This window comes from Haemorhous mexicanus, chromosome 11, assembly GCF_027477595.1.
Source record: "Haemorhous mexicanus isolate bHaeMex1 chromosome 11, bHaeMex1.pri, whole genome shotgun sequence".
Classification (NCBI taxonomy): domain Eukaryota; kingdom Metazoa; phylum Chordata; class Aves; order Passeriformes; family Fringillidae; genus Haemorhous; species Haemorhous mexicanus.
The window spans coordinates 8,691,794-8,716,810 of NC_082351.1; the positions used below are offsets into that span (position 1 = coordinate 8,691,794).

Genomic DNA, 25,017 nt, shown 5'->3' on the forward strand with positions numbered 1-25,017 from the left:
CATTGTTTTACAGAAGGCAGATGGACACAAAGGGAATGTCCAAGGCCCAGAGAGGTTCAGTGTAGGTGTAAGGTGCATTTAGTAGGTATTGGTGAAGTTACTGGTGAAATAAGCTGCCTGAGAATAAAGCATTGGTAATGCGTTGTTATGCAGTTGTTCAAAGATTGTAGAAAGCTCCTTCTCCAATTTCAGCTGCAGATGAGTATGGGGAAGTAGGCAGTAATTAATGGAAGTGAAATTGAATCAGAGAAGCCATCCATGTCCAGAAAATGCCAGAAAATCTGTATCTCTGCTTTCTGAACCAGTGCAGATGCCAGAGCACCACTTAAGTTAGGGTCTGTTAGTAGTTACTGCAGAGCTGGGAAGGAGAGGATCACAGATCCATGGGGGAAAGCATTGAGGCCTCTTTGGTTATGGAAAAACATTAAAAAAACCAACTCTGACTTGAAGAACTAGATACAATACCAACCTTAAAGGCAACTGCTTTCTCAGGTGCTGTTAGCTGTCATGGTCTTTCAGTCTATGTTGTAAAAACAATTGTACATCTCTAGATAATCATTAACAGCACACATTGTGTGGGAAGGATAAATTTCACTCTCTGGCCCTAAGGTTACTTGGAATGAGGAGATGTTTTTCTCTGTCACCCAAGGGGAAAACTGACTTTAATTCAGGCCCTTGTGAAAATCAGTGTGTGTGAAGATGAGGTAAAGTCAGCAGCACCAGTTTGATCCCCCGTGAATGTTGGAAGATTCCACCCCAAGGTGCTGGCAGGGATGACACTCAGCATCACAACCCAAAGAATTGCTTTAAAAGAAAAAGTGCTGGTTTGGAACAAAAGAAAAGTATTTCAAATGACTCTGCTTTGAATCTCCTGGTGAGTTGCATCTTCTGTCATAAGACTACAAGCTGTTACAAAATGTACTATTTATTTTTAGGATTACCACAGCACAATAGTTTAAAGCATTAAAACTTTCTTACATGGGCTTATGTTCTGTGGAGAAAAACAAAATCTCTCCTCCAGTTGGTGAATAAGACTTGGATTTTGAGAACAGATGAGCAAAGAGTAATATTTGGAAAGTGGGCATTGAGTGTGGGGTTACCTCTAGTTTTATTTAGCTATGTATTAGAAATGCACATTGTCTTTTCAGCTGCATATTCTAATCTTCCTGTACTGTAATGGACTTGAGCACACAAAACAATGGCATTTTGCCCATTTCTCATGTAAAGCCTTAGAAGTCAGAAAGCACAACGCTTATGCTGTGAAGTATCAGGGTGTGAAACATTATCCAAAACAATTGTAATTAGAAGCTACTAACTCAACCCTATATTTAAAATCTCTGAGGATTGGAGAGTGATAAAAAATTATAGATAATGTAAACACAATTAAGAAAAATAAAGCCAGTTACCACTAGCATTTTGTAAAAATGTTTAAGTCTTTCATCTGTTTTTTTTCTCTTTTCAAAGGTATAAAAATAGATCTATTAACTTATAAGCTATGCATACAGGGATAATTTAGATCAGAATCTTTTCCAAAGCTTTTGTTGTCTTTTGTCTCTGTCTCCTTCTGGCAGGGGGTGTGGGGATTGTGTGGAGAAAGCTGTTGGTGTTGTTTAGAAGCACATTTAATTCTGCTCTGTGCCATTCTTCATTGCTTGCCTATGTACCAACTTTGTAAAAACCTCATTTTAATGATCCTTTTTGTACAGAGACAGCATCAGCCTGGGGATACTTGTGAGGGGATCTGCAACCTGCTTTGAGCTTGGTTACAGTCACACCTAATTCTGACGTGGATTCTGCTGCAGCATTGTGTGAGTCTTCCAGTTTCTGGAAATTACACAAATATATCAATTCATGATTCTGATGCCTCCAACAGTAAATATTTCATTTGGTTGATTTGGGAGTGGGGGGAGGGTAGGGAACAAAAAATCCCTACAGAAATGTAGCCAAGCAGAGAGAGGGTTGAGAGGTGCAATGATTTACAGCCTTATTGGAGCAGAGTTGTGTGAGACTTCATGGTCTTTAATGCTGTGGGGAGTAGTCTTAGATGTATTGGCAGTAGTTCTTAGTCCATTCTGGTTAGACTTTGGAACACTGGAACATTTTAGCAAGATTTCACCAGTTGTTACCACAGGAAATAATCTGGTTTAGCACCTAGCTAAGTTATTTCTGAGAACAATCATTCTTCCTTAACATACAGGCTTTACATGTTGCTGCCCTTCTCAGATAATGGTTTTTGTAGCAATCCTTGTGGGGCTCTACAAATGCTGGTTAAAACTCTCAGTAGCTTCTTTATTTATTCATAACTAAAGATTTGTGGCAAGACCAGGTTTTTTTTAGAAGCAAGTGTGCATGTTTCCTTAAAATCATCAATTCAGCTGTTGTGTGAGCCCTGAGCTGGCCCAGTCTGATCTGGGTGAGGTGTGGCCTCTGCACATATCATGTGTTTGATCACTTATTTCCAGATTCTTTGATGTTTATAGATATTTAATATTTTAATATAGCTGTGTTTCTGTTGCCTGTCTCTGCCTTCATAATAGCATGTGTGCACATATGACTTTTCAGGACTGAAAAGTGATCTAGTCTGACCTTAACTGCACCATGGAGAGGTGAAAATTTGAAGGAAACAGCTGATCTCATAAAGTATCTGGTCCTCTTCTAGCACAGTTATGATCTTACATCAGTTGTTTCATCTGCTCACTTCCAGCTTTGCCTCGAGGGAGGCTGTCTTGTGATATGCTCAGGTTTTGAAAAGTGTAACAAAGAAAGCAATTAAGACATCTGTCTCAAAAATACTCCAATTCCAATAATTAAAAAGCACGTTTGTGTAGACCTTACTGTTGTAAGGGTCTGCAAGTACTTCACCTAAACAACTGTGAAGGAAGAAACACAATGACTTGTTGGTTTTGTATCCTTCAATTTATCACCATATGCTAAACCACTAATGTATGGCAGCTTCAGGGGCTTGAATGGTATTGATGATATGGGATTAGGGAAGAATGCCTTATCAGGGTGTGAGCTTTTTGTGAGTGACTGCAAGGCTAGAAGATGCTGCCAGCTGAAAACTCAGAAGGCCCCAATAAATGCTGTCAAGAGCTGTGCTGAGGAACTTGTTAAAAAATGCCAATGTTTATCAAGACATTTGAGCAGCTACTAAAATAGACCATTATCTTCTTGTTTCTTTTTCATTTTCTGATTAAATTATAGCAGATGCAGTGTAATGCAGAGCCATGGTGCTGCAGAGTGCTGGGGACTTCAAGTCAGTGAAATGTAACTGCATTAATGAGCTTCCCTTGAAGGAATTTGCTTGACTTTTTTTGTGATTGTAGCTCAGAACCCTTTAGTGAGACAAGAACCAGTTCATTAGTGCTGAACTGCACTTTGGTGTTTACTGAGTAGTGCTCTGTGAGGACTTCTTTTCTTGATGTCCTCAACAGAGATGTCACTGTCACAGTGTGGGGAAATCTCTGCAGAAAGCTTGTCAGTGCTGTCTGACCCCTGAGGCTGGTGCATTTTCCAGTGCTGTAGGTATGTGGCAGATGCTGTGCTGGACCAGGGCTGCTCTGTGCATCTCTGTGGCAGCAGCTACAAAGCTTTGTCAGTGTCTGAGGAGGAGAATTTACAGTGGTGAGCTAAATGAAATTAGAAAACTCTGTTTTCTCCTGTGTCTCTGAGTTTTTCAAGTGTGCTGTTTTCTTGAATCTAAGTATTTCTTTCACTTTTTTGAAAGATAAATTTTTAAATTTAATTTTTTAAAGATAAGATTCTGCTAATAGTGAGTTTCTACAGTTTCTGGTTTTTTTTAGCCAAAATATCAGTAAAAAATATCTCTATGAAGAAACAGACAGAACAGTTGAGGTGATGAAGGAAACTGGTACTGTTCTTTAAACTGAGATCACTGATTTCTGCAGTTTCAGTTCCCACAAGAGATCCACATGTGAGACACTGTCTGGATTCGAGACAGCTTACATACACTGTCAAACTTGGGAAGTTTGGGTCCAAATGACTCAATAGGCTCAAATAAGCAGTTAGATGAGTGATTGCAGTCAGAACCACGACAGTGACCAAATTAGTCCTGTTTCCTTTGAGAAAAGAGGAAGAAAAAAAGATCTGGCGTTACACCGTGTGGCTGAACTTGGATGTTCTCAAGCCCCACAAATGGAATATGACTGTAAATGCAAATTAAACTTGTTCAATGAGCTCAGTCCCCAGGGAGAAACAGGAGGGCTTTGTGGATCATTTATGCTTCATCCATCACTGGTGCCATTGCTGTCTCTCCCTATTTGTTTTAGAAGAAACCTGCTCAGGAGAGTAAGCTGGAAAAGTAATTTGAGGCAATGATTGGCACCGTGGTGGGAAATCTTTACAAAAGGAGGTCCACTTGTCCCTCTCTCCCTCTTTGACTCCTTACTTCAAGGCTAACAAGGTTTGTGCTACTTTTAGACTACAAAATCTGTAATGTAGTCTGTGCTGAGCTTACCATGACATTGAGGATGACTGCATTGCTATTCTTGCAACAGCCGTGCTGCAAGAAACTTGAGAGAGAGATGTTTCCTTACCTATCATAAAATCCAGCAATTTAAAATACCTATCAAAACTCTTAATCCTTCATGAAGAAGTTAGGCAAGAACTGTGGTTTCCATTAAAGAAAAGAAAAAAAGGCAGTTTGCCCCAAAGTAATGGAGCAACATTTTCTGCAGTAGAATACAACCACGAAGAGTATTTTCTTTCTAGGCCATTTACAGGTTTGGGTTTTTTCTTTTGTTTCAGCATCTTTTTAAATCAGTAAAATGTAAAGCAATACCAGCTTTACTTGGCATACTTACTTTTTTTTTTTTTTTACTTACTTTTTTATGTAAGTCAGATCTTTTTGCCTTCCTCCCTTGAAGGCTTTGGGATTGTTTCCAAACAGGCTGATGTCTCTGAGGATCAGGCGCCTTACAAAGAACAAACAAGGGACTAAATTTTGCTTTTGCTTATGCTGGGTCCATGCCAGAATAACTCAACTGATGTTACTGGAGTTACTTACCCTTGTGCAAATCCAGAGTAAGAGAATAAACTGAACTGTCCCTTCTCTTGCTGTGAGGAAGATAAAAAGACAAGAAATGTATTTCTGTGAGGTATTTCTTTTTTAATTTAGGCAACAGTGAAACTGTTCTTACTTGCTGGCTTTGCTCTCTCTTTAGCTGTAGCTACCCTTCTGAATTTGTGTTGGAGTTCCTTTTGAATATCAAGACCTCAGAGTTTAAGGAAAGACTATAAAAGGGGGTGGACATGGCTGAGATTCTTCAACACTGTGGGAAAACACCCTTAGTGAGAAAAATGGACAAATCCAATCACATTACCTGTGGCACTCCCCTGCTCTTTGCTCACATCCATTTCTCTGACAGCCTGATCCTGAGCAGAGGAGGCTTTTTCTCAGCAAGTGAAACTTTATTCTGAAACTTGGTCTAGGAGTTTAAGCAGCAGTTTAAATCATGGTACAAGTACTTCCAGCTTGTGACTGGTTTTGTAGGCTGACATTCCCTATTTTATGACCCCTGGAAGCAGGATCCCTGTTGATTGCCCACTACAGAGGCTATGGCACAGTGTGCCACTGTGGCTTCTGCTCTCACCCCATTTCTGCAGCAGAATCTGGGTGTGAACAAACCAAGTTGGGTTGTAGAGTCATGGGCAAAAGGACTCCTTACTGTGGGAAAGGTGCTTTAGTCATGGGAATCCTTTCTTATCCTGCAGTTTCCAGCCATTCTGGAATGCACTGAGAGGGGCATTAAAACAGGAATAATTAGCTTGGTTGGGAGATCCAGCCCAACCTCCCAGCTGAAGAAGGGCCAGCCTCGAGTATCTAGGATGTGGGGGAAAATCCATTCCCATTCCTGAGTTTGTGTGGGAAGCATACATAAACTTGGATGTTTTGTTAGAACAATGACATCAGCTTTATCCTGTTTTCCCCCTGCTGCATTTCATCTCCTGTTTAAACTCTGTTACTTTTCTTGACAAAGAACATCAAAGAAGATTTTTAATTACAACTGTCCAGGCTGCTGTAACTTTTTCATTTGAGCAGTCATAGGAACTGTTAGTGAGAGGGACTATTGGTCTGGACTTCTATGTACTTTTTTTAAATGATGTTCTCAAACTGCACCTAAGGAAACATCAATTTTAATTATTATGTAAATAACAAAAGAAGCAGCACCAAAACAAAAGGGCTGACATATAATTACATAAATAGCAGAAGTCATAGAAATCTTTGATGTCCTGTCAACTTTAACAACACCTCTTGGCATTTTTCCAGGTCCTGGCTGACTATGAAATTCAGTCAACCTGGTTTAGAAAATGCATACTATATATTGAATACCCATAAGGAATCCAAGCTGACAGTGTACATTTGCATAGGTCAATAGCTCTTGAAAATAATTTCAGCATTGTGGTTCTGAAATTAACTTTCTAATAATTGTACCACTGCCTGGGCAACTGGAAAAATTGACTGATATGTTTAGACTCAGTGGAACATGTCTAAGAAGTAGAGCTACAGAAACAAAATTTGTCATTTCAAAGTTTTAGTTGGATCATGGACAGATTTAGAAGTCCAGGCCTGTTTAATGTCAGAGTTACCCCAGGACAGAAACCAACCCTCCAGCTCTCCCAAAGGTATCAAACACTATCAGTAAGAACAAGAAACCAAATAATTTTTGCTGAAGGTGCTGCAAGGTCTTGGAAGATTCACTAAAGCACCTGTGACAGTTCTCTTTGCAGTAATGAACGTGTCTACACCACAGGCTGAGCTTGTTTATTGATTAAAGCTGGATGTGAAAGTACACACAAAGAGACCTCACCATCACACACAGAGTTCCTTCACTCCATCCATGCTGAGCCTGAGTAATCCAAGCTGTCACTGACCTTGCTGCCCTGCTTCCCTAGAATGGTTTCTATCTAAAGCTGAAACACATCAGTAGGCAGCAGTATCAGGGCAGGAGCAGGTTTGTGGGTGTTGAAAACAGATGCAGCCTGCAAAAATATTTTAATAATATGTTTTTAATTTTGCATGGGAGCTGGCTATGGATTTGGGCTGGATCTTGGGAGCGAGGAGGAGAGCCTCAGGCTCCCACCCACACTTGTTTATCACAAAGCCCTTTGACATTCTCCCCAGGGGAGGAAAAAAAAGAATATTTTCTCTGAAGCAGAGGCAGAACTGTAAGCAGCACCTCAAAGCAGTGATGCAGGTGAGGGGCCTTGCTAAGCCTCAAAGAAGTTTTTTTGCCAGATCTCCAGTGTGGCTTTATCTGTACAGATCATCAGCAGTAACAAGGGAGAGAAAGGGAAGGATGTTTTCAGCGTCTCCAAGAACTCCTTGCCACAGTCAATGGAAGATTTTGATGCATTTTCATGGTACCAAAAGAACTCTTAGAGGATCTAAGAGTTCTGAGGAAGGCAGGCAAGGTGCTGAAGGGATTTGTCATGGCTCCAACCTCAGGTCAAACCCAGATGGCAGCAGCAGCCTTGGGGCCAGGCAAGCAGAGATGTGGTTTGTGTGTCATTTCCTTATCTCCACAGATTGTAATGGTTTCTGGGTATGTAACAGGGCTTTTAATCCTTGTGACACTGCCAAGAGTATCTAAACTCCAAGGATTTTGCTTGGAATAGATTCCTATCCACAGTTCTTGCCATCTTTTTATTTCTGATGTACTAATTTAATGGGTTTTATGGGATGCCATCAAATAAGGGATGTCAAAAAACATTTAAAGATATGTCGTGCTGAGGCTATCTCATAGGACTTAGGAGATTTCTCTACCTTGGCCTCAATTAGAAGGTGTCAATTTCACTTATATCTCAAAACTTTCAGATTCATATCTCCTGCCTTGGATTTTTTGCTTGATGTTTTTTATTTAAAAATCTAAACAGAAAGAATGGGTTGTTTTCTACCAGGAGTCTTCTTGGAAAAATTAATAACAAATGTGCTTTTAGCTGGAAACAGAAGCTTTATGGGGTAGGATGAGTAACTCTAGAGCAGTGTGATATAATCAGCTGTGCTGAGCATTTAGATTTCTTCTGTGTGGATCAGATGCAGCCCAGTGCTGTCCAGTCCTGTGGCCTGTACATAGGCTGCCAGTCAGAACTGAAAAGAGATGAAATCTTTGCTCCTAAGCAAGATGAAGGTTAATCCCAGGCTTGATGGGTGTGTACATGACACCAGGAAAACATTTGGATAGAGAGTGCTCCACAATGGTACCATGTACTGGCACCCTGCCATTTGAGAAACTTCAGAGTAATGGAGCCTCCTGTGTGCCTGGGGCTCATTTTGTGTATTCTGTGCTTTGATTATAAACTAAGCTCTCAGGTGCCATATTGATAGTCCAAGGTGACAAGGGAATTTTTTGCCCACCGGTGTTGGGAGCTTTTTACAACACGAGAGCTTCTACTCAGGAGTTATATTCTATCACTATATCTATAGTCTCTCTATATTCTATCTATCTCTAGTATTCTATATTCTATCCTTAGGATAAAAGAAGTCACACTCTTACCTGACTTAGAGCTGTACAGGCAGTTCCATGCCCCTCAAGTATTTGTGGTGACTGGAGCTAACATGTCAGAATATCAGCTGAAGGTAATACAAGTTTGGATTAAAAAGGAGCTTTATGGATCACAAGCTTGGGTTGAAAGATTAGATATGTGTCGAGGTTTCTGTCCAGGATCCCTAAATTCATGGCAAATATAAATGGAAATGTCTCCCAGATTTAATGAATTATAAATAAAAACTTGGCCCATTTGTTAAATGTAAGTGCTGCTGGGTGCTGTTACTCAAGCTAATGCTACAAAATTAATGAAAACTGTGAATATCATTTATAAGCCACTTATGCTGGGGGAAAAGGTGTAGCCAAAGATGGGAAGGCTAAAATTTTATACTAGTGTGAGTTGAAAAGTTGGGAAGCTGTGAACAAGTTAAGAAAAATGCAGAGCTGCTCTGGTGTGGAGCTCAGTTCTCAGAGCCATGACCAGCACTGTTCTGGGAGCTCAGAGACTGGCAGGGAGTCAAATATTTTTGCCTTCTGCAGCCCCAGTAGTCCTAACATTGTTCTTTGGGGAAGAAGTTCTTTTTCACTTTGAACATATGGCATTATCTTGAGCTAACTGACTACTTGATGAATATTTCAGAAAAAGACAAGTCTTATATTGAAGAAGGCCAAGAATGCAGCTTCATTTCCTGTTTAATCTAAAAAAAAAAAAAGGCTTTTATTTGTACAGATTTAATTTGGAACACATATGTATGACATATGTAACATCATCAAACAGTTACCTGATGCTTATCAAAGCAGTTGGAAGAAAACAAACCAAACCAGTAACTGAGTGTATATATGGGACAGGTACTGACTGGTATCAATTTGTATCCAGAGCTTGTTGGCTTCAGTTTTGTAAGGATAGCATCTGTTAGAAGAGGCAGCAGAGTGGAGGCCTAGATTTCAAGAATATTCCTATCACTGTACTGTGTAGTGGATAACCTCAACATTTGCAACCTTAAAATACAGCTGTGTGTATTTTAAATACTCTTTCAACCAGCAAATTTTCCTGTGTCACACATCCCATTCCCAACAAGCACAGAGCAGTCTCTGAGTGCAAACCATTGCTGCTTTCTCATCTGCTAAATGGTAACTCCCAAGTTCTGCTGAAGTGATCTTCGTGCTCTTGTGGGGATGCCTTGAAAATGTCACTTGCTGAAAAAACAGCAGCACCTGAAGTAGCTTGGCATTTGCATACTACAAATGGCATATGGTAAGTAGGTGGATTTGAGAGTTCAGCATTTAATGTAGAAAGTTTTGTGTAAACAGTAAGTAGTCAGAGTGCTCTGTGGTACTGAAGGAAGAGACAATAAGACAGCTCTGCAAGTAAGAATTCTGCCCCTAAATACCATTTTCAGGTCAGTTATTGATCTGTTTATTTCACAAAGTGCTCAGCTGTGCACATGGTGTCAACTTTAAATAGCTTGGGGCTGATTTTACTTGAAAATGAAGAGTAACTTTATTGATGTCTGTGGAGTTAACAGCATAAGTTAAAAAAACAGTTTATGCCAGTTTTTGGTCCTGTTATTTGGGTAGGTTTTAAAATTTATTTATTTAAGGTGGTTAAATGCAATTTAAGAACAACAGATTGCAAAGATTATGACAGCAAGATTAAAATCAGGTTACTGTGGACCTGCTGCTTATTATCCAAGTGCTCAGGTTGGACCAAGGGCTCAGAGAGAAGAGCTCTGGTAGATAGATTTGTTTAACCCTTGGTAACTGAGCTTTGCTCCTCACCATGTTCTGACAAACCCATTGAAAACTTTAGGTGAAAACAAACCCATTTCTGTTTATGTACCAGGCTTTGCACAGCAGGTGTGGGTCTGGATTTGCTGCTTTGGTTGTAACCTCTGGCAAAGGGCTGGTGTGAATGTCTTGGGGCAGTTCTTTTTCCAACCACTTAAGGAAAATCCATGTAAGAAAGATGATGTAGGGAACAAACTTGCTGGATTCCTCCCATCATGGAGGATCCACTGATTATTCCGCTTAGTTTTTGTAGTAAGTGCCCCTGCATCCAGGACTTCTGTAAAATTCACTGTTTTCTTGGTATCTTTAATTTTATATAAGATTACATGAAGAAAACAAAAACTATCCCTTCTTTTTGCAGTGCATCTTTTTAGGACCAGCCATTTTCACTTTTTTTTCCCCCTTCAGAGTGTTCTGAATGCTTTGTTTTATTTTTAATGTAATGATAAGTCAAAGTGAGGCTTATAGAATCACAGGTCCAGATATCTGAAATACAATCATCCATCAGAAACCCTCAGTGGGACAATTACAGCCCCCACATCCTCCCACAGCAAACCACGACTGTAGGAGAAGAATTTTTGAGGGCTGCAGCTGAGATTAGACAACATGAAATACTCTTGCTTCAGCCTTCACAAAATCACCTGCTATGAGTCTGAGTGATTATTGGAATGTGGGGGTTTTTTACATTAGTACCAGCTTTACATATTTTGCAGTTTATTTGAGCATCTGTCTAATGATGTCTGTTTCAATGCAATGTGATTCTGTCTCTTAGGCAGCTTTCATCGTTCTTTACAGAGTAAGCACAGCTTTAAATACTCTTTCACTATAAAGTACAGTGCATATCCAATACCTCCTCTTCACCATTGAGTGCCCTCAGCATTTTCTACCCAACTTCTGTTTTCATCCCTTCCCAATATTCTCCTTGCTTCCTGAAAGCCAAGAAGACCCCCACTGTCATCATTCCTTCCCAGTGGGTTCCAGTGTTCTCCCTTCTTCTGGCTCAACAACTCACTCTAGTATCTGATTTTCAGGAGATACACATCAGAGTGTCACTTAGATGGGTGTAAAGGCTTACTTTATCTAATCATCATATTAAAAATAACACAAAGCAGTCATAAAGGCGTGGTAAATGAGGTCTGAGATTACTCTGGCTTGAACAAAGATTGTTGTGACCTGCACAGACTGCAGAGCCCTGAGGTGCCAGGAAAGATCCTCAGCAAGGAGTGCTCAGGTCCAGAATCTTGCTGTGCCATACCCAGAGCAGTCAGAGCAGTGATGCTTCTGGGAGTGTCCCTTACAGGAAATGGTTCATGGGGAGCCTGATCTCTGGCAGGTTTTGCTGTTAGTTTAGAAATTAATTTGCAAGGGTTTATATAAGAAGGTAACAGTTGTTGTCTGGGGACAATCATATCACTAATAATGACAGAATCCAGCAGGCACATCAGTGAGAAAATGCTTGTGTTTATTCCTCTGTGTCTTCAAGTACATCAGGTGAAAGTCTGAGCTATGGATGTATCACATGGAAAACCATATGGCACCATCTATGCTTGGACAGGCATTTGACTTGACTGAATTAATTTCTCAGCAAGGTTGTCCTTGTTGACTGCAGGATTTTGGGGATTATAACAGCAATGTGGACAAGGCTGTCATGTCCTTCAGGATTTTTAGCATGATGTAAGTATGAGCACAGGTGGGCAGTGAGACATTCTGGGCTTCATTCCTCACCAAGTGTCAGTCATTTCATTCCCACAATTAGAAATGAACATCAGTGGTGGAGCACCCTCCCCTACAGCCCATTTGTCAAATGCAGGCACAGCTACAGCTGAGAATGGGGCTCTTGTTCTCTTTGTAAGGAATGCTTTGGCACTTTTTCCTATCCCCAAGGCAAAGTGTCTAATCCTTAGCTGCTGACAGGTTTTTCCTCAGAGCTGCACTGCTGCATCTCTAAAGTCCTGTGGACAGGCCTTATTTGTTGCTGCTATAGTTTTGGAGAAACTTAAAGAGAATAACCTGTTGTCCTCTTGTGAAAGTGAATGGCTGGCTGAACAGAGAAATCTCTGCAGAGGGTAATGATATGCAGCAAACGATGCTGAATAATATTGTCTCTTAATTTTTAATTTTTTTTTTAAAGAAGAGTATGGATGCTGGTTTACCTCATTTTTTTACTATAAAGTACTGTTTGTAATAGAATCACTCATATCCTGTATGTTTTGAGCCCAAGTTTTCATTTATAAAGCTTGGTTGTATGAAATAAGAGAGAGAATAATTTAACCTGTACAGCACAGATAATTTCCATGTTGTGCAATAAAAAATAAAGTGAATTCCCAGTTTGCTTGTGACTCAGGTGCGAAGTCTCCAGACTGACTTTTGAGTGTGGTCCAATTTGGCTGCAAGAAGATGGCAGTTGATTTTTTTTAATCTATCATTCTCTAATTTTGGTAAAGTAACTTGTAACATGGTTTTGGGAATTTGGAACAAAGATATTCTCTCCTGAAAGGCTCATTCTTCAAGCTTGGTATTACCCAATACTGCTTAACTCTTATCTGGCAGGGTTTAGTGGGTGGAGGAAGGGAACAGGACTTATTTTGAGATTTTAAGAGGAGCTGAATTTTATATTAGCTTCACAGTTTATTTGTTTTTATTGCTGTCCAATAAAAAGCTGTTTTTCCATGAGAGCCTGAGGAGAGCTCACTCAAGATGAAAGGAAGTGGAATGTGTCTGAGAGAGAGGCCAAATTTTGATGGCTTCTTTTTGCTGATGGTATGAGCAGTTAAACCTTTTTAAAGGCAGTGTTGCTTTCCTCTTACTGTGTTTGTTGTCCAGCTCTTTCCCATCCTTTGTGAATGTACCATACTTGATCACCTGCTGAAACCCCCTTGTTTAATTAACCTCTATAATTTAACCTCTACGAAGTTTGAACAATTTTGTGCAGCTTTGGGGCTCCCCTGGTATTTTAAGCTGGTTTTGGCCATCACCTCTGCACACTGGATTGAATTCCCTTTCTGTGCTGCTTAGTGCCACAAAGGAGATGCAGCAGCTTTGTGTTCATGCTTCCTTACAAATACAAGCATTTAACACTGCTGGATAACTTGGTGGATCCATGGTGGTGGTTTTGCCCTTGAAATCATGGCTTGGCTCCTTGTGCTTGAGGCACTTTGTGTCCCAGGTTAGTCTTCGTGTTCTGAAATAGGACCCATGGTGTACAGAGTGTTTCACATTTGTTTCAGTGATCTAAAATGTTAAACGTGGTGAGGACCAGGCATTAGCAAAATCCTGGTCAGGGTGATGGGAGTTACAAAACTGAGAGCATTGGGCTTCTGAAATATATTTCTAATGAATGTTAGTGTGGTGTGGGATCTGCTCACATTGGTAATATTTCTCACCCATTAACACCTCTTGGCCCATGCTGAGCCTTGGAGTAGTGCAGCTGACCAGCTCTGGTGCCTGATCTCAGTGGCTCACATGAAAAAACTCCTTTCAGTGAAAGCCTGGAATTTCTGAATCTCTTTACTGACAGGCAAAGGAACATGGAGAAGAATGTTAACTTAAGATTCTCTTATTGAGTGAGGGCTGTGGGGAAGGAGTATGCACTTTATGGGATGATATAATCTGTTCAGGTATTTGATCACTTGACCAGTTTTTGTGTTTAGAGGCCCTTACCATGCCAGTATTTAAGCACAGAAGTCTTACAGCAGTATGGCAGGTATTCATACTGTTTTGTAGGTTTTCTTTAAATTCACACTTGTGCACATTTCACACAGTTGAGCTTCTCTCCATGTTTTACAGTTGTCCATTGTTACCTGACTTGAATAAGAAAGCAGAGCAGTGTAGCTGCAAAGAGATGATTATTATTACTGATCACTGAATGGACTGATAACTGAAATCACTCACACAGGGGTTACTCTTGGGTTTTCCAAGGAGCCCTTGTGGCAGGAGGCACTGATTCCTGTACCTCCTGCAGTTGTCACTGGAATGCTACTTCACTTTGACAAACTGTCTTGGGTAGGGAACCCCTGGAGTACACCTAAACACTGTCAAATGGCTCAAACACCTGTGCTGTGGATCATGTTTATTGATTAGAGCAGGCAATGCCCAGGATCAGCTGATTGAAGCTTCTTGGAGCTATTGGCAGAACCCACCCAGAAGGACCTGCACTCACTTGGGTTACCTGGGCATTGACTGCTCCAGCCAATTGCCCTCTGCCTGCTGCCCATCCAGCTGAAGCTGAGGAAGGAGACAGGGATGAATAAACCCCTGCCTGGGCTCTCAGCTGTTGCCATGTGCCTCTTGATACGAGCATACAATCCTTATTAGCAGTAAAATGACATGACAGAAATATCCTCTGCTTCATCCTGTAGATGATCAATGTCCTGCTTGGCACCCCTGGTGTCAGCACAGAGCTCAGAGAAAGTGAAAAAACCAGACAGCTCTTTTTCTACTTTTTGCCTTTCCTTTAATCATTGTTTTAACTTCCCCCCCCCCCCCCCCCCGGTCTTGTTTTGTTTCCCAGAAATGTATTTTTTTTTGCTCTTTGCAGGTTCTCAATTCTTGGTAAGAGTTTTTCCTGCATTAGCTCAATTGACAGGAGAGCAAAACAACTGGATGTTGTTTTTTATTAAAACTTGAAATTGTGTTTGTGGAGATGGTAGAGTTCTGGTAGCTAACACACAGCATTGGGTAGGAGTTTGCCTCAGTACAGTGGCCAATTATCACTTCTTTTTAGAAGCTCACTCTGTTTTGCTTTATATCACCACCTACAATTTCAAAAACTACTTTGTGAAATAGTCTACAGAACTTTCTTCTTAGAAGAGAAAGAGCTAAACAGTTTCAACAGTGCTGAAAAACAGGTTTGAATTTTTAAATACAAAATGCTACATCTGCTTCAGTTTATTTCCTTCTTTTTTCCAGCATAATAACTAAGTTTTGCCAGAAAGCTCCTTGCTCTTTATTCTTCACATTTCTAATTCCTCAGATGTTGCAGACTCAAAGAACAAGACCATGCATTCCTTCATTTTTTGTGGTCATTTTTTCCAATTTTTTTAGTCACATTTCACTCCCCCCCCCCCGAAAAAATTTACCATCAGAACTCTTACTATCAGATCTGTCTGCTAGCATTCAGCCTGGCTCATCTGAGAACCCCAAAGTTCACTTGTTGTTCATCAGCAGCCTTTTTTGTGAAGTGATCACAGTTGCCTGTCTAATGGGAAGGTTAAAATAAATAGGAAGGTGTGAAAAAACCCCGGTCTAGTTAACTGATTTTCAACCTTTTCCCTTTATATCAAGCAAGATATTTCCTGTTTGGGGTACTGATTTTTAGCTATGTCTATGAATTCTCTTAGACTGTGCTGTCACTTCATATGTTTATAACCATAATCTACTGCCCCCAAGCCTTAATTAGTCTCTTTGCTTTCCTTCCTTTTAACATTTTGAATATGTCATGACTTATTATATTTTGCTGCATATTATCTGTGAGGAATAATTTAATATCTTGTTTATATTTTAAACATTCTCCAACTTGCTTTTCACACAAATGGATTTTAATGGTTCCCGCTGTTTCATATTATCAGCTGTAATTGTTAATTACTTAAATGTCTCTGTAAAATCTAACCCATCACATAATTACACTTAATATCTCACTTTGCTTTTGCAGTGGATTCAGGTTTTCATTACTTTGCTCTTACAGTAGTAACAATTTGTCTCCATCAGAAATCATCATCATGAGGTGGTTGCAAGGGTAAAAACAGAATGAAGTTCTGTTCAGGTTATTACATGTGCAGGGGCAGTTTGCAGTTTGAAGAGTTCATTTGCAGCAAAGCCTGGAACTGTTCAAAATTTTTCAGCTTCAGTGACTTCATCATCTTTGCCAAAGAGAAAGTATATTTTGTTTGTATTGGGGAGAGCATTTATTATCTTTGATACTGTAACTCATCAATAGCAGTCATTTAAATTCTAGATGGCAAAAGAATTAGTTGAACCCTGTGTGGTGAGGTCAACTTGCCTGTCAGAGTGCTGTGTAACTTGAGGGAATTATTCTGCCCAATACTTCAATTTGTCTTCCATTGCACTTGTGTGATTCCAAGTGGCAAGGATGAGCAGTCATGCAGAAAATCTGTGACAGAATTCTTTGACTGCTTCTAAAGCCTTGCCCGCTAAAGATCTGTAAGTGTTACTAAATTAATGAGTAAAGGCAATTTCATGGAGTATTGATGATAACAAAATGATATTCTCATTCTTTTATGTTTCTGTGCAAGGCAGTTGGGCAGAGTGAATGAGAATATGTAATAGGCAGGTTTAATTGATTAAACCCTCTCTGCAGTAAGTGGGAACTCCAGTTTGAGCTACATCCCATTAAATACTGAACTCTTGATTGCTGTTCAACAAAATCAATACAGAGCAGAGGTCAGCAGTGAATCTTGTGCCTGCAGCAGTAATGCAGTTTGACAATAAAAATCAATGCCCAGTCCCAAAACTGAGCAGTTAATAGTATTCATGGTTTATGTCTTTATAGATCCTTAGGCCCTTAAGGCCATCTGTTAATTTACTGCCTGTGTCTGCATCTGGGGAGGTCACTGACTCAGAGAAATAGTTTTTTCTCTTTTTTTTTTTTTTTTTTTTTGCTTGTTTTGTATCATATATCAGTTTCTGCCACTAAAATCTGTATGTGTTGCATGTGGAATTGTTGCTCAAGGTATTAACCTGTACACATATTTAGATTAAAGGCCACCCCCCATGTAGTGAATAGGCAGGAGGGATCATTTCACAAAACCAAGCACCATTTCCAATTTTTATTCTTTAAAAATCAGTCTCCTGGCTGTGACAATGACAAGTCTGTGGGTTTTTTTTGGTTGTTTTTTTTTTTTTTTTAAGTCTGTAATAGATTCTCTATTAAAATACCTTTTTCATAAAACTAACTTAATGTAGCCAATTTTTACCTACCTTGTAGAAATAACAGGACTAGAGTTTGGTTGCAAATAGATTGTATGTTGTCTTAGAATAAACTCTCCAATGGCAATATATTAAAAAATGAGAATTTAACTGATTAATAGTTTAGTAATCAGGCATTTTATACTTTGCCTGGAAAGAAATTGTATCTATCTTCATCTCTCAGTGAAGATTTAAGAACTTTGTGCCCTGAGCTTTCATTTCATTTTCAGTTCTTCCCTTTTCCTGTACAACTCCATGCATATTTATGAATGTTTTATAGAATAGAAATGTAACTCAGTTCTTAATACTGCACAATATTTCTCAGAAGTTTTTTATTATTAACAAATTTATTTTTGTGTATGTATGCTGTACTTTTTGTCCTGGACTGTGTTATCTTTGTGAAGTATTTTGTATACAACAGAAAATAAGGCACATAAAATGTAGATGAGTTCTTAAAGTCAGGTCTTAGACCCTACTGGGAAATTGAGCCTGGTGTCTTGACTTGCAGCCCTTTGACCAGTAAATAATATTTCTTCTTGAACAGTGAACTATCAAACCCAAACTGATATAGCCAATCATTTTAAAATCTAGAACACAGTTTATTTTTTGAGTTGCATCAGAAATCTTACACTCTCTGGTAAGCTGCAGAGCATACGCCAGTAAAAGGGGGGAGAAGTTTCTGTGTCCATACATGGTAAAGAATTTATGAGAATTGTTTTGGAATTATTGCTGAATCACTCCTAAAATACTCAGTAGAGACCTCTGAAAAATGTGCAGTGGTGTGAAGCAAATTAGCTTCCTGCCACCAAAAGTATGTATTTTTTTAAAGACACTTCATGCATGTAATTTTCCCACTATAAATTTTGCAGAGTGGTTGTGATTTATATTGTGACACTGAAATGTAGGGTTAGAGAATTAGTCTAGACATTTACCTATGGTAAATTGTAAAAACTGCAAAAGCAGTGTCTGGCAGTGTGATAGTGTGAGTGGGTCCCACAATCACCAATGTGCCAGATGGGAAGGGACCACTGGGGGTCATCTGGTCCAGCCTCTCTGCTCATACAAGGTCACCCATGGCACAGGATTGCATCCAGGTGGTTCTTCCCAGTGGGGAAGGCTCCAGACCCTCTCTGGGGAGCCTGTTCCAGGGCTATCACCTGCACACTAAGGCTCTTCCTCATGATCAGATGGAAATTCCTGGGCATCAGTCCCTGCCCATTGTGTCTTGTCCCATTGCTGGGCACCAGGAGCAGAGCCTGCTCCCTGCTCTGACCCCTCCCTGCAGACACTGACACACAGGGATGAGGGCCCCTCTCAGTCATCTCTTCTTCAGGCTGAACTGCTCCAGCTCCCTCAGCCTTTCCTCATGAGAGGTGCTCAAGTCCCTCAATTATGGGATCACATCCTTTGGCTGCTTTTGCTTTACCCTTAAGCAAAGGCAGTAGAGCTATGGCTGGTAAAAGTTATACAGACACCCACCCCAACACAAACACAGCTTATTTTGTGTACTTAGAGTAGGAAAAAACTAGTTTCCTGATGATGTGACTTACTTGGGTTATTCCAGTGCTCACAGAAGCAGGGCAGCATTTTGGAAATGGGGCTTGTTTGTGTTTTCACTAGGCCAGCTTGTTTCTCTTTGTTAATCTAAGAGTGAGTAAATCTGTCTTAAATTTCTGCCTCGCTTGTTCACATATCAACCTAAACAGCAAGGGAACACTTGCCTATATCATCTGTCTCTTCAGAATTTGTGTAGCCTGTTCCAGCAAAGCCTGTGACAGAAGCCTACATTGATGAAGCTATGGCAAGTGGTTCCTAATTCTCTCTTTATCTCTTAATCTAATCAAGTGGTACACAGTAATTCCCAAAGCATATCTGGATTATCAGCGCAGTCAAGCCTCTATCCAGTCACAGTTTAAAATGAACTGCTTTACAAGCCATAGTAAAGGCACTTGATATAGTAGGGACACTTAAAACACCTAATTATGCAGTTTGATTAATCAGGACATCTTTGAAATCACTGATGATGTTCTGATGGCCATGGACTGAGATTTGTCATCATCTACTTCTTCCAGCCTCAAGGTACAGCTGTTTTCTTCCTAGAAGGAAATTTTTGTTCCTCACAGTGTTTGTAAGTAATAGCTGCTTTTCACTGAGGGATCGTATGAGTCCTTTTTTCCCCAGTGATTTTTCTGCATGTGGGGTTGGTTTGGTTTTATTTTATTTGGCTTTTTACAGTGGCTTTGGTTTTTTACATTATATGGTCATATAGAGAAGGTCTACAAAAGCAAGGTACTGCTGAATAATCTGTAGCCTGGACAAAACTCTGCAGTTCATAGTCTCTCATGTTCCTGCCAACTCTAACACAAATGCAGCTTTGGAAGACAAGAAGAATATTTCAGGTGTTAGGGCTATGCTTTCATTTGGGCTAGGAATGAGAGGTCATTGAAGGAGAAAATGAGTTTAACTGGTCCCTACTAGCAGTTTCAGGCTGCTGATTTGGCTCCCATCTAATATGTGAAGTTCAGAGAGGAGTTACCTCAGCTTTAAGCATTTGCCCCAGAACAGACCATTTATACACTGCCCTGCAGTGCTGAACTTGAGCAGAGGTCAGTGCAGCCTCCAGGCTGGTTTAGCTGCAATGGCACAGACACTCAGAACACAGTGCACCTGTTCCTCTAGGAGAAAAATATAATCTAGTAACCTTGGAATAGTCAGAATTGGTAGTTCAGTTTTACAAAAAGCATCCTACAGACATTCAAAGCTTCTGCAGGTACTGAAAAGCCAGCTTAAAAACTGTCTAACAGAAAAGTTGTGATACCTACTGATCTAACACTGTTCATGAAAGCTTCCTGAAGCTTTTCCAGGAACTGCATCCAAGTACTGAGTGCCTTCAGCTCTTAAGATCTGCTCTACCCATAACACTTGGCTCTTACAGGGTACTGGGTATTTTTGGCTTTGTCAGTGTGTCAAAAGTTATATTAAAACAAACTTGGAGAGTTTTTGGTGAAGGTTTCAAGTAGCAGTAGCCTAATTCTGCTCTCAACAAAGTCAGCATGTCACCAGACAAGAATCAGTTTAATGCTTTTAAAGTTGAAGTCCATAACTGTACTAGGGTGGATGTGATTATTTGGGTGACTGGACAGAGTTGGAGACAGTATGTGGGGCTGCAGTTTTAAATTTTTAAAGCATTTTGTATCTTTGTTAATTAACAAAGTTAATTATACAAGTTACTGGAATGTTCAAGTCCTCTTATACTACAACTTCTGGGTACTGGAGCCTGTAATGCCCTACAGACATGCTAATATTCAACTCCCATGTTAGAAATGTAGTTCTAATTGTGAACTGATCTCTTTGCTAAACAGAGAGTCTTCATTAACTTGGATTCACTAATTCTGGAGCCTGGGCAAGCTGCAAGTGATAATGAGATGCAGATCCTGGCTGATGAAACACTTGTGGAAGGTTTGTTTTTCCAGGCATGACTGAGTTCATGTCTGTACCAGCAACATCACTGGTAACAATATCTGACCAGAAGCCTACACTGAATGGTTGGCTCTCACAAAGGCTAAAATAACTTCTATTCCATCCTGAGCAGTGTCAGGGGATTTCCTTGCAGCTCCTGAGGCTAAAAAGCCTCAGGGAAAGGTCCTGAGGGTCCACCTATCCTGACAACTGAGTGTAAAAACTGAAACTGGGTGGATTCCACCTCTGAAGTGTGTAGTGACCCATGAAAGTGCCCTGAGTACATGGAATGGATCTGAGTGTCCTGATGACTGGCTCCTTGGCCTGCCCAGCAGATGTGAACAGGTATTTTTGTGTAGAACAGCCAGCCTCCCTGGTGTGCTGTGAGGGGGAACCATCTGTTCCTGAGCAGCAGAGCACATCTCAGTGTGACTTGGCTTGTGCCACTGGCTACTGCTGCCCCTTGCTAATGAAAGCACATTAACAGAGATGTGAGAGAAGTGCAGGAAGAAAGTGCAGAAAACTGCTGTCTGCATGCAAAAAATGCTTATTAATCAACTGCCATCAGTAGAGGCAGAAAGCCAGTCAGACAAAAATCAGCACTTCCTTGGCACTGTTTGTTCTGCTACAGTTGTCTGTCTTTTGCCACATGTTATTATTGAGTGCTTAATCAGTATTAAATCTAATTCTGGGATGACATCTGAGAAATTATTTTACAGCATTAGCAGCTGGAAGAATGTCCTGCCTGTTAATTTTTTACATTATCTGTCTCTCAGAATAACAGCTGGCAGTTAAAATACTCTAGAATGAAACCCAGTACCCAGATAAACACCATGTTTCTGCAGGTGTAGGAGCATGCTGTCTAATCTCTTAAAGCCAGTGCCTTCAGAGGGTGATGAAGGAACTCATTTGGGGCACATCCTGTACTGATATGTCTTAGGGAAATGGGAGATGCTTTTTTCTCTGTGCACACATAGACAAGATATCTAATGCTTGCTTTTATAATGTGCCTAGGAAAGAGCTAAAGAAGGGTAGTTGGTCTAAAAATCAGTCAGTCAGCTGTCATTTGTGAAATGTAACTATCCTGGCTGATTTGGAAGAGAATATCAAGGTATTAGTTGGGAACTCTCTGTTGGGGTTCTGACATGTGCAGGTTTGCTCCCCATTTCTCCAGCAGTGTATGAGCCCAGATTTTATTGCTGTGCTAAGCCACAGCACCCTTATTCCAGGTAGTAGGAGTGGGACTGACGACCAGAACTGCTTTCATTTCTGGATGAGCTGTGAATGCTGTGTTGCTGAGAAGGCCAACAAGTGAACTAAATCCATATATTTTGTCCTTGCTGAGTCCAAGCCTTTGCAATCTCTTCCCCAGGGTGCCAGGTTTTGGTCTGTTCCCCAAGTGATTCACTTGACTCCTTTAGTAGCAATCTTCCCATGGGAGCATTGTGAGGATTCTTTGCCTAAGGATGAGGCAGTGCTGGGGCCTGTGAGGTCTTGATCCCACTTGTATTTTGTCTTGGAGAAGGGAAGGATTGATTGCACAGGCATCCTTTTAAGGAGCCACATGCTCCAGGGTGATGAAAAGGAAGACAGAGGACAAGCTGTGGCTCCAAATACCTCAATGCAGATTTTGAGTCTTTTTTAAGAGTTGGACACTTGCTCTTAGGGTTGCTCCATGATTTCTTTAAATGCAACTTTCAGGTTTAATTATTTAAATATGCTTTTTCTTCTCTCCTGCCAAGTTGTCGTGGTTGTTCAGTAGAAATACTGGGTTTTCCCCTGAGGCAAATAAAATCTCGTGAAGGACAAAGTATTTGGGAAACACTGGGATGAAAATGAAATTAAGGAATTGCATGGCATAGTTTACAAATAAAAATCCCAAGATTTTTTTAATCTTACAAAAGAATGATCGGCTCCTTCTCCTTCCTCCAACCCCATATTAATTTACTTTTTTACTTAATTCTGTAAATAAGTACTGTATTGTAATGCTTGTTGAGAATATGCAACCTAAGTTATACTATTCACCAGTTTTGCAATCCTTGGCATACATATTTAGAAGTAAACAGTAACAATGCATGTTCAGACCATTCATTTTTATTTATGTTGACAATATACTCACAGATTTTCTACTGTTGGCAGTAAAATTTTGGCTGATGTGCACTGCTTATTGACTGAAAATCCTCCCATGCACTTCCAAGGGAAGTCTTGCTCTCCCATCTACTCTCTATTCATCTCATAAATTACATTGGAAAAATAAGACTGAAAATTCCTTTTTATTCACAAACCAGCCAAAAATGGGCAGTAACACTGCAGACTGTCCCAGAATTGCCCAGCTAGTCCTGGTGCTGTCAGCATCATTCCAGTACTGCCAGTCAAATTTACTTTAGCAGTAGTTGCGGAGGGAAGCTGTGTTAAACTTTTCTGCCCCCCACCAGTGCTTTGGGGAGAGCTAAAAAAAAAAAAAAGGCAGCAATTCTTGGCCCCTTACTGCCTTGACAATCCCATCCAGTTTTCCCTTTGATATTTGCCACATAAGGTTGTGAAACCCAGTGTCTGACTTCTCTTCTAAATATAGAATCATAATTATTTTTAAAATTATCGATGCAATGAGTCTTTTCTGTTTTCAAGATATTTTGCAAAATAACAAAGTATTGAGAGTTTTTGTATTGTCCATTTCCATTAGGCACTTTTGAAGACATTTTATTGCTTTTTCTTTATGTGTTACTGCATATTGGGAAGTATCTCCTTTCCAGTTTTGAATCAGAAAGCAGAGTGGCAAAGAGCACATCCCTTTGCCAGTGCAAGAGTGGCCAGGGGTGAGCAGGCTGTGCCCCACTATCAGCACAGAGTTTTTCCACACAGCTGTGCCCAGTTCTTTGGTAGCAGAGGTGGAACAAAACCAGTGGTGGTAGCAGCAAGGCACAGACTCAGAGGGTTTTTTTTAGCTGAATTTTGAATGTTTGTCTCTTACCACTGCACTACCCAGCTGTAACCTCCTCATGCGCTTCTGTGTTGTTGGAGTGACCAAATGGAATTAACTTCACACGAATGGCTTTGAATTTGCTCTTTCATGATGCAGGATTTTGTCTCAGAGGTGAAAAGTGGCTGAATGTAAGCCTAGATGGTAAAAAAACAAGTGAAGTGAATGAGTTTTATTTCCCCGTCTCCCTGCAAATATTTGTGGTTTTTTATCTAAAAAGCAGGAAGCAGCCTGTGATTTTAGTAATATGCCTAGAATGAAATCTGGGGTTTTGAACAGCTTTCCCTGCTTTGGCTGTGCTTTCCATTGTCAAATTCACAATGACTTATTACAGAACTATTTAGAAGCAATCCTACCAGTGCAGACCTCAGGTTTAGTGGCCTGTTACACCCCAAACCACTCCGCTTCTCTTGGCAAAGAAAAGAATATACAGTGTTACATCAGGAAGAAACTGGTAAATGGCATTTGAAAGCAAACAGTTTTATTCAGAAAGAGAAGAAATCATACCAGAGTACAAGCAGAGTCACAACTGATGATAGTCTTTAACAAGCAGACAGTTCTTCTTGGATAGTGGGGGGAGATACAAAAATACAAAGTTATTTTAAAATCACCTGCTATTTTTAAGTAGGAATCAACAGGTTCCATCCTGCTAATGTAAATGTTCTTAGGTATAACTAAAAGCATGTTTGAAAAAACAGTATGTAAGGAAATAGGCAGTTTTAAATAAGACTGGTGAAACATCCAGAATGACATGAAGTATTGTTGATTTTCTTATGGATTGTCTCAAATTTTGGGCTTATATTTTTGCAAAGAATGTATCCTGTACCTGACTACTGGAATTAATTACAGTCATGGCAAGAAGATCTCTGGGGTTTTTTTGTTGATAAACACATGCAGCCAGTGATATAAAGATCTGGAAGACTGCCAGAATTGCAGCAACAGAATAAAGCTAATTTCTTACATAATTTCCTGACTAGCATTTTCCCAGAGTACGGTAACCCTGCATATAGCATTTGAAAACGTTACCAACAGCATTACAGAATGAAGCCCAGTACAATTTAATATCTGAAAGAGGATGAAGGTCTAAGGATACAATGTCAGTGGAATAGAAGTGATTTGTATTCCTAAATGTTTCTATAGAAAAATTACAGTGTTCTCTGTGTGTATAGGACTGAAATGATTTCCAGATTTGCCACTCTTTGCCACTAACCATTTATTGGTTTTTCTGTTGGACTCTGAGCAAGACTGATAACATAAAATAGTGAACTTTGCAGATGGAAAGGAACTGGTTTTGTAACAGATTGAGCTTTGGGAGCAGGGTGTGGGTAGAAGAAGATATGCATTGCTGGTTTAGTCTCA

At 40.1% G+C, this 25,017-nt stretch overlaps 1 long non-coding RNA gene across 1 annotated transcript in view; it reads left to right on the forward strand.

Annotated features, from left to right (window-relative positions):
• The window catches only part of LOC132332218 (uncharacterized), a 45,908-nt gene that overhangs the window by 15,023 nt on the left and 5,868 nt on the right, over positions 1-25,017 (forward strand). Inside the window, exon 3 of the long non-coding RNA XR_009487839.1 lies at positions 1,707-1,808. This is a non-coding gene — a long non-coding RNA (uncharacterized LOC132332218). The remainder of the gene's footprint in view (positions 1-1,706; positions 1,809-25,017) is intronic.